Source organism: Psammomys obesus, unplaced genomic scaffold (assembly GCF_907164565.1).
Source record: "Psammomys obesus unplaced genomic scaffold, mPsaObe1.curated_primary_1811, whole genome shotgun sequence".
Lineage (NCBI taxonomy): Eukaryota > Metazoa > Chordata > Mammalia > Rodentia > Muridae > Psammomys > Psammomys obesus.
The window spans coordinates 27,929,158-27,947,172 of record NW_026591086.1 but is presented as its reverse complement, the minus strand read 5'-3'; positions in this window follow the sequence as shown (position 1 = coordinate 27,947,172).

Below are 18,015 nucleotides of genomic sequence, written 5' to 3'. Positions count from 1 at the left end.
ACACTGAACTGCCATGGGCTACACCTGTGCAGGGGTTCCAGGCCATCTCCACAAATAGTCCTTGGTTGGAGTATGAGTCTCTGGGAAGTTCCCTGTGTTCAAATTATCTTGTTCTGTTGCTCTGCTTGTGGAGTTCCCGTTCCCTCCAGCTCTTACTATTTCCCACTTCTTACATAAAATTCCATTCACTCTGCCCATCAGTTGGCCATCAGGCTCAGCATCTGCTTTGACAGTCTATACTGCAGAAGCTTTCAGAGGCCCTCTGTGGCAGGTTTCAAGGTGGTTTCCTGTTTTCTTCTGGCTTTCAGAGGCCCTCTGTAGCGGGTTCCGAGGTTGTTTCCTATTTTCGTTTTCTTCTGATGTTCATCCTCTTTGCCTTTCAGGATGGGGATTGAACATTTTAGTTAGGGTCCTCTCTTTTGCTTAGTTTGTTTAGATGTACAGCTTTTAGTGGGTTTATTCTATATTGTATGTTTATATGAGTGAGTATATACCGTGAGTGTCTTTTTGCTTCTGGGTCAACTCACTCAGGATGATCCTTTCCAGGTCCCACCATTTACCTGCAAATTTCATGATTTCCTTATTTTTCATTGCTGAGTAATACTCCATTGTATAGATGTACCACAGTTTCTGCATCCATTCTTCAGTTGAGGGGCATCTGGGTTGTTTCCAGCTTCTGGCTATTACAAATAAAGCTGCTACAAACATGGTTGAACAAATGTCCTTGTTGTGTACTTGCGCCTCTTTTGGGTATATGCCTAGGAGTGGTATGGCTAGATCTTGAGGAAGCGCTATTCCTAGTTGTCTGAGAAAGCGCCAGATTGATTTCCAGAGTGGTTGTACAAGTTTACATTCCCACCAGCAGTGGAGAAGCGTTCCCCTTTCTCCACAACCTCTCCAGCATGTGTTGTCCCTTGAGATTTTCATCTTGGCCATTCTGATGGGTGTAAGGTGAAATCTCAGGGTTGTTTTGATTTGCATTTCCCTAATGGCTAATGAGGTTGAGCATTTCTTTAAGTGCTTCTCTGCCATTCGATATTCCTCTGCAGAGAATTCTCTCTTTAGCTCTGTTCCCCATTTTTTAAGTGGATTACTTGGTTTGTTGCTTTTCAGCTTGTTTAGTTCTTTATATATATTGGATATGAGTCCTCTGTCAGATAGAGGGTTGGTGATGATTCTTTCCCAATCTGTAGGCAGTCGCTTTGTTTTGATGACAGTGTCCTTTGCTTTACAGAAGCTTTTCAATTTCATGAGGTCCCATTTATTGATTGTTGCTCTTAGAGCCTGTGCTGTTGGTGTTCTGTTCAGGAAGTTTTCTCCTGTACCAATGAGTTCTAGGGTATTCCCCACTTTTTTTTCTAGCCGATTTAATGTGTCTGGTTTTATGTTGAGGTCTTTGATCCACTTGGACTTCAGTTTTGTGCAGGGTGATAAGTATGGATCTATTTTCATTTTTCTACATGTAGACATCCAGTTGGCCTCCATTTGTGTGGCTATTTCTTTGAGAGATTTGTTCATTTCCTCTTTATGTGCCTTTAATAAGTGGATAAGCATAGCTTTAAAATCTTTTTTTTTTCTGTATTTCTGGTGAATTTGAGTATCCATTGATTTTAGGGATTTCTGGTGAAGCTATGACATCCTGATTTTCGTTGGATGTGGTTTTACACCAACCTCTGTCATTCTGCTTATCCATAAAATTCACTGTTTGTTCCTGGAGTCTGTAGTTTAGCCTGGGTCTGCCTTTTTGTGGTGTCTGGAGTGTACTTCAGGGGGATGAGAGAGGTCCATTGTTTTGAGAGTGAGTGTTTCAGGTACCCAAAGGAGGCAGATTCACTGGCACAGAAGCCAAATGCCAAGGAGCAAGTATGTTCTTGTGTGTGTGTATGTGTGTGTGTGTGTGTGTGTGTGTGTGTATGGAAGCGTTCCTTAAAGGACAGGGTGCTCGAGAGTGTAGATGCCTGGAATGTGGGGCAGGGAGTGATGCAGGCATAGGAGGTGTTGTGGGTACTGGCACTGTTAGCGGGCACAATATCCATGTGCAGATTCCTTGAATACTTCAGTGGCCTACAGGCTATTGGTATTCAGTTAGGTCTGAACTCCAGGAGTGGTTTACCTGGACTCAACTGATAGACCTGCCTAACATAGGCTTCAATGTTGGGGACACTGTCCCAAGAATCCCTATGTTGCCCACAGTGGATGTGTGGGTGGGAAGGATGTTTGGCTGCTAGCTTAGAGGGAGCCTGGATGTGGGGCTCTGCAGGCACTCACTTGAAGGTGCACATACTCTCCAGCAGATGTCATTGGAAAGCAGAGGAGTTCCTCCTATTCTCTACTCTCAGATTGGGGCCTGCTGGAGCAAATGCAGGTGTAATCAGCTCTGTGGTGCTGCAGCTGCAGAACTTAGATCTTGTTAAGCAGTCCACTGGGAGTACAGCCATAGCAGCAGAACTGGGAGGCTGGTACAGATGCCTGTTGGGAAGTCCTGGGGAGCCCCTACAGTGGTCCACGGACCTGGGTGGCCAGACAGACCTGGCATACCTGAATGTCCTGTGTTGCCTTCTGCCTGCCACTGTGGGGCTGGGTGGCCGTAAAAGTCACTGGAGGCCTTGCGGGTCTGTACAGCTGCTCACAGACCTGGGACAAGGAAGGCTGGTACAGCTGGCAGCTGCTATGGAGGATCTAAGAGGCCCGCCTCTGCTGTCTCAGTTGCCTAAGCAGTGAGTTCTGTGCTATGAGGCACAGGTACCTGGGATGGCTCCCCAGAGGAGGAGGGAGGCCCAACAAGGATAAGTGCCAAGGGATGGAATGTTCAACACTCTCTGTCCCCAGAGAAGTCTGCAGCGGAAGACCTAGATCTAAATGGTCTCAGCGCACATGTTGTCCCTTCTTGCCCAGGAAACCTCCATGACAATTTATTGGCTTCAGCTGCCCCTCCACTCACCATTTTTGGGATTTCAGATCCTCTCCTCTCAGATATGGTGCATGCTGGTTGCCGCCATCTTGGAATCCCCCACCCCTCTCCAGGTCTTTGTATCTCTCCCTTCTTCTTTCGTAAGATTCCCTGCACTCTGCCCCAAGTTTGGCTATGAGCCTCAGCATCTGCTTTGATATACTTCTGGGTAGGGTCTTTCAGAGTCCCTCTGTGGTAGGCTCTTATCCTGTTTCCTGTTTTCTCTCTCTTCTAATGTCTGTCCCATTTGCCTTTCAGAGTGAGGATTTGTCATCTCACCCAGTATCTTCCCTTTCAATTAACTTCTCTTTCATTTCTTTCCAAGCTGTCATTGAGTAGAGAGTTGTTTGGTTTCCAGATGTATATAGGCTTTTCGTTATTTCTGTTGTCATTGAGATCTAGTTTTAGGCCATGGTGGTCTGATAGGATATAAGGGATTATTTCAATCTTCTTGTATCTGTCGAGGCTTGTTTCGTGTTTGACTATATGGTCAATTTTTTTATTTTCTTCTTTTTTAATTTTTATTTTTCTTTATTAGTTATACTTTACTCACTTTGTATCCCCCCCCCATGGTTCCCTCCCTCCTCCAGTCCCAATCCCTCCCTTCCTCCACCCTCTGCCTGCATACCCCTCCCCAAGTCCACTGATAGGGGAGGACTTCTTTTCCTTCCTTCTGATCCTAGTCAATTAGGTCTCACCAGGAGTGTCTGCCTTGTCTTCTTCTGTGGCCTGGTATTTTTTAAGAAAGTTCTGTAAGATGCTGAAAAGAAAGTATGTTCTTTAGAGTTTGTGTTAAACGTTCTATAGACATCTATTAGGTCCATTTGATTTAGGATTTCTATAAGTGCCATTATTTCCTTATTTAGCTTCTTTTTAGATGATCTGTCCCTTGGTGAGAGTGGAGTGTTGAAGTCTCCCACTATTAAGTTGTTGGGATCGGTGTGTGATTTCAACTTTAATACTGTTTCATTTACAAATGCAGGTGCTCTTGTATTTGGGGCATAGATATTCAGAATTGTTTTATTCTCCTGGTGGATTCTTCTTTGGATGAGAATGAAGTGTCCCTCCTCATCTTTTTTTGGTTTATTTTGGTTGAGATATCCTAATCTCTCTCTCTCTCTCTCTCTCTCTCTCTCTCTATATATATATATATATATATATATATATATATATATCCTAATATATATCTATGTATAGAGAGATATGCTAATATCAGCATATCTCTCTATACATAGATATAAATATTTTATTAGATATTAGGATAGCTACCAGGTTTTTTCAGGGTCCATTTTCTTGAAAAACATTTTTCTAGCCCTTTACTCTGAGGTAGTTTTATCTTTGTTGCAGAGGTGTGTTTCTTGGATGCAGCAGAATGTTGAATACCATTTCCACACCCGTTCTGTTAATCCGTGTCTTTTTTTTTTTTTTTTTTTTTTTTGGAGAGTTGAGTCCATTAATATTGAAAGAATGGTGACCAATGAACATTAGTTCTTTTATTGTGGAGTTGGTGGTCTTACTATGATTCATTGCTGTTTTCTTTTATTTTGTTGGGAAATTATCTGTATCCTATGTTTTCTTGGGTATAGTTATTTTCATTGGATAGGAGTTTTCCTTCCAGTATCTTCTGTAAGGCTGGTTTGCTGTGTAGATAATGATTAAATTTAGTTTTGTCATGGAATATTCTGTTTATTCCATCTATGTTGATTGAAAGTTTTGCTGGGTATAGTAGTCTGGGTTGGAATCTGTGGTCTCTTAGAGTCTGCATTACATCTCCCCAGGCCCTTCTGGCTTTCATGGTTTCTGTTGAGAAGTCTGCAGTAATTTTGATAGGTCTACTTTTATATGTTACTTGGCATTTTCCCTTGCTGTTTTTAATATGTTTTCTTTGTTCTGTAGATTTAATGTTTTGACTATGATGTGACATGAGAAGTTTCTTTTCTGGTCTAGTCTATTTGGTGTTTTGTAGGACTCTTGTGTCTTGAGAGACAGGGTGCATGAGCATGTAGATGCCTGGAAGTGTGGAGCTTAAGTGCAGGAGGGTTGCTGGTGATGGTAGTGTTCTTTAGTCTAATGTGCCTAGCGCAGGTGCCCTGAATACTTTCGTGGCCTACAGACCTGTCATACTGTAGGCCTGGTATTCAGATCTGTCTGGGCTCCAGGAATTGTTTGCTTGGATTCTACTGATTGACCCACAGAACAGGGGCTTCAATGTTGATAATGCTATCCCATGGATCCCTGTGTTGCCTGCAGTGGAGATGTACGTAGGAGGGATCTGATGTCTGGCTGCTAGTGTAAAGGGACCCTGGATCTGGAGCTCTGCAAGCACCCACTTAATGGTGCACTCCCTTGCCTAATCAGAAAGCAAGGGGGTTTCTCCTGTTCTCTACTCTCAGATTTAGTTTCTGCAAGGGCAAATGAGAGTGTAGGAGAGCCATCAGCTGAGAGGTGTCCACTGTTTGTCTGTCAGACAGGGAGACCTGTAGTTGGGGTAGCTGCCTCTGTAGTCTTGGTCACAGATGAATGAGATTCCTGCTTGGGCTAGCGACCACTCATCTGCAGATGCGGCCCTGGGAAGCCTGCCTATGTCGTTTCAGTCTCTGAGTTCAGATGCTCATGATTGGGGGTTACCACTGAGGCCTCAGCTGTGCTGGGAGACCCATGTGGCAGTGACCACTGCCAGCTGCCTCTGCGTAGCAGGGAGACCTGAGCTTGGAGGAAGGGGAAGTGCAGGGAGGTTTAATATTTGCCTCTCTTATTCCTGGAGAAGTCCATATGTTACCTGGAACCAAACTGTCCCAGCTCACAGGTTGTCTGTTCTTGCCCAGGATGCCTCAATGTGGAGGCTTCAGCTGCCCCTCCGCTCACCAATTTTAGAGTTTTGGATTTGTGCCCTTCAGATACAGTGCAAGCTGGTCGCAGCCATCTTGGACTGCCTCATTGAAACTTTTAAAATATTTTCTTTTTTCTAAATATTTAGTATTTTGCTCCTTGTCTACTGGTGTTCTGTATACTCCTTTTAACTTAATAGGCACCTCTTTCTTTAGTATTCAGTTCTGAGTGATGATCCCTGCTGGAAATAAGGATAGAGAAGAAGAGAAGTTCATAGCAGGTGGAGAATAGACTGGGGCTTGGAAGGGAGTGTGGCGGGTGAAATCCGCAGGTAGCCTTCCTTCTTACCTAGCCTGAATAGCTTACAGGTTCCCAGAGAATAATGATGATTCCTTAAAATAACCTTAGTCCCCTTAACAAAATGTATGCAACCTAATTATTGATTAATCAATACCACATTTAAATATAAGTAGCTATTACTGCAATAAATTATTTTCATGTAAATTCCAGCTCAAGATTGTATATATACCTTGCTTAACTGAAATTATATCCATATACTAAAAGTGCCTTAGTTAATTCATTTAAAACATCCCATGCCGTAATACAAACTCAGTTATTAATAAAGCACTTTTAATGAAGCAATATGCAACTTATCAAATATATATGCAAACTTTCAAAATCATATTAAACATTTTTACTGCATTGATTAATCTAAGTTGAACAAAATTACAATTATTTCAACAAATACTCACAATTGAACAAAATAACATAAGTTCTGATAGTTTCCTTCGACAAATATTTGTTAACATTCTTCAAAGCTGAACTACATATCAATGACTGAATCTGTTGTACCTTCTATCTTTTCAATTCATTTCCAACTTTGTATACTCACAGAGCATACTTCAACAACCCCCAATCCAGACTATTCTATTTTCCTGTAAAGCATAATGTCTGACAGCAATTTTGGACACAATTTTCTTAGGCAACATAAAATACACAAAAATGTTCATAATAATCATATCATACTCTCTGTCAAGTGTTATTTTTGCAAAACTCAGAAAACATTTTTTAAAAGAAATCTTCTTTTAAAATGTGTCTGAATTTTAACTCTGCCTAACTTTAAACATAGATGTCTATAATGTGCCCCTGCTAAAGACTTTTAAGTCTCAATAAAGATAGATGGTTATTGACTGGAGAATAAGCTCACTCTCACCCTCTCCCTATTCCATCTCTCTGCATTCCAAGTAGAGGTCAGATAGCTTCTACAACCTCCTTTGCTTTATTTTTTGGTCACTTACTGAAATCAACACTCACCCATTTGGCCAGGATGGCTAAGATGAATCTCTAGGTATACACTTGTCTCCAACAAATCAGAGCTGGAGTAAAGACATTTGCCACTATGCCAAGACTGATGACTGTGTGTTGGGGACTCAAACTCAGATACTTACAATTGCACAGCAAGCACTCTACCTGCTCAGCCATTTCCTTAGCTCCTTGGATGATAATTTTAGGAATTTTAAAAGAATATCAGAAAATAAGTCGTAAATCAACATGTATGCAAAAATAGCATAATAAATAAATATTTGCATTAACACTTTCAAATTATGATATTGTGATTAGAAAGAGAAGGCATGTACTTTTTAAATTATCACCATACACTATATTTAACTAGTATTAAACCTCATAAATTGTTTTTAATAGTTATTATATTTATTTAGTTTAATTAATATTTAGTGTCTTCTATGTCATAGAAAGAATTCATTTCTACATAGATTGTTCTATGATCTGTGACCTAACAATTTAATGATAATAAGTATGAGTATACTATTACAATGGAAATGACTAAGATCAAATAGATTATCCCAGGAATTTTGTCTTAATGTTCTGATGAAATTCTATGAGATTAAAAAAATATGAGTGATATTTATATGTTCATGTAATAATCACATATTATTTATAAATATATGTGATATAAGGTATTGTTTTTATATAACAGTATAAATACATATAAATATTGTATATGTATATAATATATTTTATATATATATATATGCACACACAGATATGATATTGGAAGTGCTGAGAAGTAGTTTTGTTAGTAGAGTGCTTACCTACCATAAATAAAGTTTTGGATTTATCCCTAGCACTTTATAAACTGGGAAAAAAATATGCAGATTGAAATCCCAGCTCTTGGGATATAATAAAAGAGGATAAGAAGTTCGAGGTCATCTTGAAAATGTAATATTTGGCCCTCCCAATTAAAAAAAAAACAAACAAACAACTAAACAAACAAATGAAAAACTTGTTTTAAAAAGAAATAAAAATCTAGATATTTTCTCATTTGGATGGAACCCCTGGTCTTCCCTGCACAATCAGGGAAACCCCATCTGCTCTCCTTCCCCTAACCCCACCAACACTGGGAAACATCCGAACAACGGAAAGACAAAGGCTCCAAGTGCCTAGTTCCACATTCTTTGAGGCTGTTGTAAACTCCTCCACTGATGCTGCCAGCCCCCCAAATCCCAACATGAGGACTCAGGTATTGACTCCACTTGGGCAGAATCACAGTATATGAAATTTCCCCTCCCCAGCCAAAGCACATGACTTGTGGGACTGATGAACTTGCCTAGGACAAGTGCCTAATAAACCAACATTTAGGACGCTGCATTCAGAGGACCTAGAACCCCTGTTCAGAGGAAGCACATAGGCTGCTCAGTTTCCAAGTGGGTTCCCAGTAATGGGTACAGAGGCTGTCTCTGACATGAACTCAGTGGCTGGCTCTTTGATTACCTCCCCCTGGGGGTTGCAGCCTTTACCAGGCAACAGAGGAAGATTATGCAGCCAGCCTTGATGAGGCATGATAAGCTAGGGTCAGATAGGAGGGGAGGAGGGCATAGGGGGAGACAAGTGAGGGGACTGCAGTGGTGATACAAAATGAATAAATTGTAATAAATAAATAAATAAATAAGAAGGAAGGAAGAAAAAGAAAGAAAGAAAGAAAAAACGAAAGAAAGAAAGAAAAAGAAAGAAAGAAAAAGATGAATCTTCTATGTCTCAAGAATTATGAGTATTTTCATAAGATACCTTGGCAAGTTGACTTGTGAAAAAATTTGCAAGTTTTCTGAAATTATCATACAGGTAATAAGTTATGGAATTATTTAGCTTATCACTATTTATCCCAGTTTAATAATGTATGTTTGTCCATGATTTTCAGTACATATCATTAATAGCTTTATATTAATAATTATGTCTTAAATAAATATTAATGATTTTTAAAATTAGAAAGTAAATATAAATAAAATAAAAGTGGAACTGTCTCTGAATATGAATTCAGTGGCTGGCTCTTTGATTACCTTCCACTAAGGGGAGAGCAGCCTTACCAGGACATAGAGGAAAACAGTGCAGTCAGTTCTGATGAGATCTGATAGGATAGGGTCAGATGGTAAGGGAGGAAGATCTCCCCTATCAGTGAACTTGGGAATTAGCATGGGAGAAGATGAGGAAGGGAGGGCGTGACTGGAAGGGGATGCTGGGGGGAGATATAGCAGAGATGCAAAGTGAATAATCCGTAATTTATAAAAATATAAATAACGTTAAAAATGAAAATAAAGCAAGCAATAAAGAGATCTATAAAGCCCTAAGGAATTATACTGTTAACTATTTCCCTGAAAAGAACTAGTGATACACATTATATTGTATATTAATATTCATATGTAATTTAAGTGAAAATTTCTTTTCTGACAATGTTCGTTCCATGAAGCAAACACTATCTTACAAAATCCCCAGCACCAATTATGAAAAGCCCTCTTTTAACCAAGATATTCTCCAAACTTTGCAGATTATTGCTAGCTGTTGATTGCCCTCTCCACCAAGAGTTGTACGATAACACCCAAAGGCTGAAGATAACATGCACTTCAGACCACAGCATGCAGAGGACGCTGCGATGAAACTGACCGGAACATCTCTCCCATAAGAAGGAAGTTCAGGATACTAGAATACCCATGCAAACTTCCAAAGAACGAAAACAAGCAACTCTCCCACCCAGCATGGAAAATATTGAGTTGTTTCTATATTTGTTTATTAACATTATGTACACACATTATATTGATGTATGTATACTTATTATTATATTAATCATTGAAACATTATCAAACTTTAAAACATCCATCATTGATGTATTTTTTAATCTTCTATTCTTTTCTAGTCTTCTACTTTCCACACACATTTTTACAGTTTTCTTTCCATAGTTTCCAGCCATTATTTAAAATGCCTTTCTTTCCACCAAAACTCGTGAGCCCTGAAATTGCTAAAAGTATACATTTATCTTGTCAGTTTATATATAACACAATAAAAGTGACAAGTATTATTACCCAGAAAAATGCCAATGACCTAATATAACTGACCAATTTTAAAACTTTCTAAGACATTAGAAATTCAGCAGTATGGTGAGAATTTGATTTGCAAATGTTGGAGTTTATAACATGATAAAAGTGCTGAGTGTTATATGTCATTTATTCATTCACACCACGTGTAATATGTAAGTTTGTTTTTTGCACTTAATTGAAATAGCTAAGAAACACATTTCTTCATTTGAATATTTCAGACAAGGTTATGAAAATTCTTTTTTATTTCATTACTTTAAGATTTGATAATAGGTTCATGAAAAGTTCATGCCAACAATAACGTAGAAACAATCAATCACTCACTAGAAAGAATACTTCTCATGGCTCTAAATAAAATATAGGTTCTTAAGTTCTTAATGTCAAACACAGGAAGGCACCTCTTCCATTCAAGTCTTATCTCCTTTCTTTTCTTTCTCACAAATATGAGTGCCCCATAGTTCAAGAATACTTTACATTATCTTCTGAGAAGATAGTAATTTAACATGTCCGTTAGTTTTTAAATATGCTAATTATTTTTCATTTTGCTTATCTCTTAAAAACTATGATGAAAATATGAATCTTACTTTACTTATTATTGAAAGAAAAATAAAAATCACAAAAATCTGAATTCTCCCTTAGATCTGTAAATGTAAAAGCTGATGTGAAAATACAAAAAAGACCAATTAAAAAGAATGAAAGTATGATTTTTAAATTATTCCAATTGTGAAAACAAGAATTAGGAAAAAATAAGATTGTATAGAAAAATCGAAATAACACTATTCAGTTTTGTTGAGAGAAAGCGGTTGGAAGACTATCTAGACATATGAGGAAAGAGAGCTTTGAGAACTATAGCCTCATCTAATATTAGAAGTATGTGAGAGTAGCAATATTTTATAACGTTATACTGATATGTAGATAATGTGATTAATGTGTTATTGATAAGTGACTTAGTTTACAAAGCTGTACATTCGCTTAAGTTATTTGACTTGAAAGAGAGGGAAACAGTATGGTGATAAGTGCAGCATTTTTTTTTCTAGAACAATGGTTCTCAACCTTGGTGCTTCACACTAAAAATACAGTTCTGAACAGGACAATAAACAGGACCAAGTGTAAATTTCTGCAAACTTCTGTATACCATTGTGTAAATGTGCCACAATTTCTGTATCGATTCCTTCACTGAGAGACATCTAAGTTGTTTTCAGATTGTGACCATGACAAATAAAGCTGATATGAACATAGTTGAGCAAATGTCCTTGTTGAATGAGGGAGCATTGTTTGGGTACTTACCCAGAAGTGGTATAGCTGGATCTTGGCCACTCGATATTCCTCTGTTGAGAATTTTCCTTTTCCCCATCTGTATCTCATTTTTAATTGGATTATTTAGTTTTTTTTTTAATTTTATTTTTTTCTTATCAGTTACATTTTATTAACTCTGTATCCCAGCAGTGTCCCGATCCCTCATTCCCTCCCAGTCCCTCCCTCCCTCCCTCATCTCCATTGTGCCCCTTGCCAAGTCCACTAATAGGGGGGACCTCCTCCCCATTCATCTGATCCTGTTTTATCAGGTATTTTCAGGACTGGCTGCAAAGCTCTCCTCTGTGGCCTAACAGGACTGCTCCTCCCTTGGGGGGTGGGGAGGCCAAAGAGCCAGTCATTGAGTTCCTCTTAGAAATAGTCCTTGTTCCCCTCACTATGGGAAACCAATTGGTTTTTTTGTGTGTGTTTAATTTATTGAGTTCTTTATGTATTTTTATATTAGTCCTCTGTCAGATGTAGAGTTGGTGCATATACAAAATGAAATATTATTCAGCTATTAAAAACAAGGATATCATGAAATGTTCAGGCAAATGGATGGATCCATAAAAGATCATCTTGAGAGAGTCAGCTCAGACCCAGGTAGACAAGCATGATTTTTTTAACTTTTATTAATTACACTTTATTCACTTTGTATTCCCTCATAATCCCCCCTCCTCCCTTCCTAATCCCACCTTTCCTCCCCTTTCTTCACACATGCCCTTCCCCAATCCACTGATAGGGGAGGTCCCCCTCTCCTCAGTCTGATCTAAGTCTATCAGATCTGATCAAGAGTAGTAGCTGCATTGTCATCTTCTGTGGTCTGGTAAGGCTGCTCTCCCTTCAGGGGGAAGTGATCAAAGAGCAGGCCAATCAGTTTAGACAAGCATGATTTTTACTCACTTATAAGCAAACATTAGCCATATAGTACAGGACAACCATACTACAATTCACAGACCTAAAGAACCAAAGGAGCACCCTAGGGAATATTCTTAAATTTCCTTCACACACTTAAATAGAATAGACACTGGAAGCAGTTGAAGAGAGTGAACAGTACTGGAGCCCACCATAGAAGTCCCATCTGAAAGACTCTACACAGCAGGGGATTGAGGCAGATGCTGACAGCTCAACTTTGGTCAGAGAACAGGGAGTCTTATGAAAGAGTACAAGCGAATAAGAAGTCCCAAGGAGACAGGAGCTCAGCAAGAAGACAAACAGCCAATAATCTGGGCCTAGGGGTCCCTGTGTAGACTGATGCACCAACCAAGGATCATGCATGGAGAGGACCTAGGCTCTCTGCTCAGATGTAGCTGATAAGCAGTTCAGTCTCCATGTGGGTGACCTAGTAAGGGGAGCAGGGACTGTCTTCAATAAGCTGTGATTTAAAATATGTAAGAGATTTCTCCACATCTTCTCATAGCCAAACTTTGGACAGAATACATGGAATTTTATGAAAGAAGAGGAAGATAGAAAGACCTAGAAGGGAAAGGAGCTCCACAAGGAAACCAACAAAGCCAAAAATACCCAGCGGTGCTGCAGAGACAGATACTCTAACCAAGGACCATGCATGGAGAATGCCTTGATCCCCTGCTCAGATGTAGCACACAGGCAGCTCAGTCTTCAAGTGAGTTTCCTAATAATGGGAACAGGACCTTCTCTGGCTTGAACTCAGTGGCAGGCTCTCTGATCACCTCTCCCTGGGGGGTACAGCCATGCCAGGCTACAGAGAAAGACAATGCAACCAGTCCCTATTAGACTTGATAGACTAGGATCAGGTAGAAGGGGAGGAGGACCACTGCTATCAGTGGAGTAGGGGCAGGCATAGCGGAAGAAGAGGGAAGGGGGTGGGGTTGGGAGAAGATGAGTGAGGGAGCTGCAGCTGGGATATAAATTGAATAAATTGTAATAAATAATAATAATAATAATAATAATAATAATAATAATAATAATAGTACAAAAATATGCGAGAGAAATAAGCCCTTTATCCTCAAGTTGCTATTGGTCAAAATCTTTCCTCACAGCATTAGTAAACCAAACAGAAATTGGCACCAGGAGTGAGGTATTGTTGTGATCGATTATTCAGTGTTCTTTTTTGGAAGCTACTGAATGTTGCAATCTTAGCGGGTTATTTTTTTCAGAGCTTTGAAGATAATGCTGTGAATCATTCAGATGATAGAAGACTGGTCTGATGGAAGTTCTGATGGAAGCTTAATGAGTTGATCAGATCATTTGATATTTTCAGCGAATACTCTTTGTGAAGGTCATCTGGGTCTGTCAAATCAACCATGATTAATAAGAGACCAGGAACTCTGAAAGTTTAACTTTGTTTTACTGGGACAGTTTATAATGGTTGGCTGGAGCAGAGAAATAACTATTGATTAAAAACAACAACAACAACAAGAAGAAAACAAAACAAACAACAACAACAAGAACCCAGCATCATTGAAATGAAACCTTCTTAGATGTGATTTGTCATGGAAGCTCCCCGAGTGAATTATGTTGTAACTCATGCTAGCTGCCGATAATTTAAAAATGTCTTTCAGAGTGGTATATTCTTGGCAGCATGGGAATCCAGGTGAGGTCACTGGTGATGGTATAGGCTCTGTAGCAGCTTAAAACCAATATTGAAGGGATCATGCAGAGAATTTAAGGCTTAGCTTATACAAGGCAAATTCACAGAATTCACAGACCAAAGAGGTAGGACTCCAGGTCTTTGAAAGGGATCTGTTCTGGTTTAATTGTGTATCTCACTCATGACACGAAAGTTCTTCAAAGCTTGGAGAAATGTAGTTACCAAAATTTTTCACTCCTTTTGTGTGTGTGTGTGTGTGTGTGTGTGTGTGTGTGCGTGTGCATGTGTGTATGTGTGTGTATGTGTACTATTCATAGATAAACAGCATCATTATCTACCTTCCAGATCTTTGGATTTTTACCAGTTTAAGTTGGTAAGTTGACTTTCTCTCTAGGATTCCAGTCCAGTCATGTTCCTTCTTTTGGTTAATTTTTGTATTCTTTGATAATATTATGAAAATGTACAATGCACTTAGACAATTTCTACCTCCCATGTTGTCACTAATTCTTATTAAATCCTTTATTCTCATTCTAACTTTATGCCTCATTTTTGTTATAGCCAACAGAGTACATTTAGAGATTCCTGTATGTATATAAGTGAAGGGTCATTCTCTTGATCATGGGCAGACTACCATTGGTTTTACCACTGAAGAATAGTGACATTCTCTTCTTCATCACTTTACAAAAACACCTCTGCATGTAAAACCCATAACTCTCCCCTAATACATGCCACAGAGTTTACTGACTTGACCTTATTCTGATATTTTGTGTGCAATCACACTTATGTGAATATGAGAGCAACATTTCTGCTTTATTCATAAGAGATGACTTTGCAGCATATCTCCATTATCTCTCCCTCTGGAAATATTTTAGATCCTTCTCATGATGTTCCTGAGTAGAGGGCATGATATAGATGTCCTGTTTGGGGCTGAAGACTCCATAGTCACCGATCATCTGTACTTTGACCAGTTATGAGTTTTTTGTACTGAATGTTATCAACTTAATAAAGAAGTTATTTGTTGAGAAATAAGAATTGTACCAAAATGTAGGCATAAAATGTATATCTTATTGGAATTTTACTTTATTCATTTACAGAAATAAAATGTTAGTAGATTCTCTCCTACAGGCTATGACATCTCCATCCCCAGGTTCTTGGCCAGGTTTTTAAATGAAACATGGGTTCCTTCTAATGAAACACATAGAAAGTAGCTATTTATCCCTAGAGCATTCATGCCACTATTGCAACAAGAACATTTCTTCACAGCACAGTCTCTCTTGTAGCTTTCATGATTCACATCTAGGAAAGATTGTTAATTTCTTTTTCTCTAGCATTCTGCAGAGAACAGAAAACAGACCAGTAGTGGGGATACTTCTAGATTAGATTAGTCCCACCCTAATTTCTTCATGTCCTGTGACTAAAATATGGGACACTTTCAGTAATACGGTGTTATGACCAACTTCTGGTAGGTAAAGAAGCACAAAGCATTTAGCCTATCTTGTTTTGGCTAAAACTCTCAACCTGTAACTAGTGAGGGATTTATTCTACATCTGGCATTGTGCTTTGCTCTGCTGATCTACAGAAGACATTTGGTTTTTAAGATTCCACTATACACATTTATTCTCATCAATGTATTTGTATTTTGCAATTTCATATTATCTAATATTTTTTTGTTTAGAGATGAGTTAGTAGTTTGTACAATAGTCTTCAGTCTTCCCCTTTGTTTAAAGTATATGTGATTCGTATGAATTTATGACATATATTTTAAATAATAAATTATTTAAGTGCTTTATTTTACTATTGAATAATGACAGGGATATACCAAGGCAAATATCTAAACAAAAAGGAATAAACATTTTTAATTAATTTTTTATTTTTTTAAGTTAATTACAGTTTATTCACTTTGAATCCCAGCTGTAGCCCCCTCCCTCATTCCTTCCCAACCCCACCCTCTCTCCCTCATCTTCTCCCATGCCCCTCTCCAAGTCCACTGATAGGGGAGGTCCTCCTCCCTTTCCATCTAACCCTAGCTTATCAGGTCTCATTAGGACTGGGTGCATTGTCCTTCTCTGTGGCCTGGTAAGGCTGCTCTCTCCTCAGGGGTGGTCGTGGTCAAAGAACCCTCCACTGAGTTCATGTCAGAGACAGTCCCTGTTCCCCTTACTAGGGTACCCACTTGGATACTGAGTTGCCATGAGTTACATCTGAACAGGGGTTCTAGGTTATATCCATGAATGGTACTTGGCTGGAGTATCAGTCTCAGAAAAGACCCCTGTGCCCAGAAGTTTTAGTTCTGTTGCTCTACTTGTGAAGTTCTTCTTCTCTCCAGGGCTTACTATCATTTCCTTGTTTCATAAGATTCCTTGCACCCTGCCCAAAGTTTGGTTATGAGTCTCAACATGCAATTCAATATTCTGCTAGTTAGATTCTTTCAGAAGCCCTCTGTGGTAGGCTCCTGTTCTGTTTCCTGTTTTCTCCTTCCAAATTTAATTCTGCTTTTACTTTAAACTATGTAGTATATTAGAGCTATATTTTGTGTTTTCAGGTATAGCTGTTCCTTAAAAAATAGTGAAAATAATTACAAATAGAAACATGACATTTCTGTCTAATTCACAGTATAAGTGTCAAGTGTTCTTTTTTGGTCAGAATATTCATCTGTGTCTCTTCACTCAAGGAATGCCTGATTTATAGTGATGCATTGTACTTGAGTATTAGAAAAGGCTAAAAGTAAAAAATCATGACTGTTCATATTTCAAAAATGTACATAGAAAAAGTATGTATAAGCGGAAAAGAAAGGCATGTAAATATTCAGACATAATTTTCAAGGTGCTTATTTTATCTGTAATCACTTAAATCCCAGTGAGTGCCATGTCATCAGTTGAGAACTCATTATGACACTGAAGGCCTCTAAGACAGCCAGCATTGTCTATAGTAAGTTTTGTTTCAAAAGTACTGTTTTTACAGAGAATACCATTTGTGACATGAATTTTATTAATCTACGTGGGTTTTATAAAGATAAGTTGATTTTAATATAAAATATGAGTGCTTTAAGGTCCCCCAAATGGAATTCTCAGGGTAATCCACATAAATATACAGAATTCCTGTTGTACAAATTGGTGGATCAATGAAGGATCAAAATATTTTGTAATCAGCTGTGTATGACCCAACGATTTTCCACTTGATTGTTCTCTATTAGTGTAACTATTCTTCCTGTTGTTTTTGTTTAAAATAAGTTAGGACAAAAATATATTCACACCTTATATTGTATATGGGCATGGAGAATATAAATATATTTTGGATTTTGAGTTAACAATTTTAGAATTGAGTATGTATAACATACTCTGCTTATTAACATTCACACTTTAATAACATCTATTTCAGTATAATTTTGTATGGTGGATATCAAAAAAGAACTGCATTAAAATGCATAGGTGTTATTAATAGAACATATTGGCCTTTCAAAATAAAACACCTAGTAAGTCCCTCTAGGATCACTTTCAGGCCCTTAGCTATTTAACATATTTATTAACAATCTGGATAGAGTGCTGAGAAGCAGATGATTCAAAATTGAGAGGAAAGGCAAATACAATGTTTGAAGATTAAAGATTCAATAAGATCTGGAAATTAATAGAATGGGCAATGGATTTAAGTCAGTGCTAGCATATTTTTCAGGAAAGAAGAAAGCAAACCTAAATTGGAATTTAAGCAGACTTCTCTTATGCATTAGAGAGATTTGCAGTCATGTAATGTAGCCCAGCAATGCATTACATTAAATAATACAGCTATGTGTATTATTTAATTATTATATTAAATAATAATGTGTATATATATTTGAACCATGCAGTTATACACATTATTATTTAACATATATGCATTGCAGAGAGATAAAGCAGCTATAAGCATCCATATTTAAGTAGTGACTGTATCACTATCATAGAGGAGCTATAGACACAGGATAGATTTTGTTATGAAGTGATTAAAAAATTCAACAG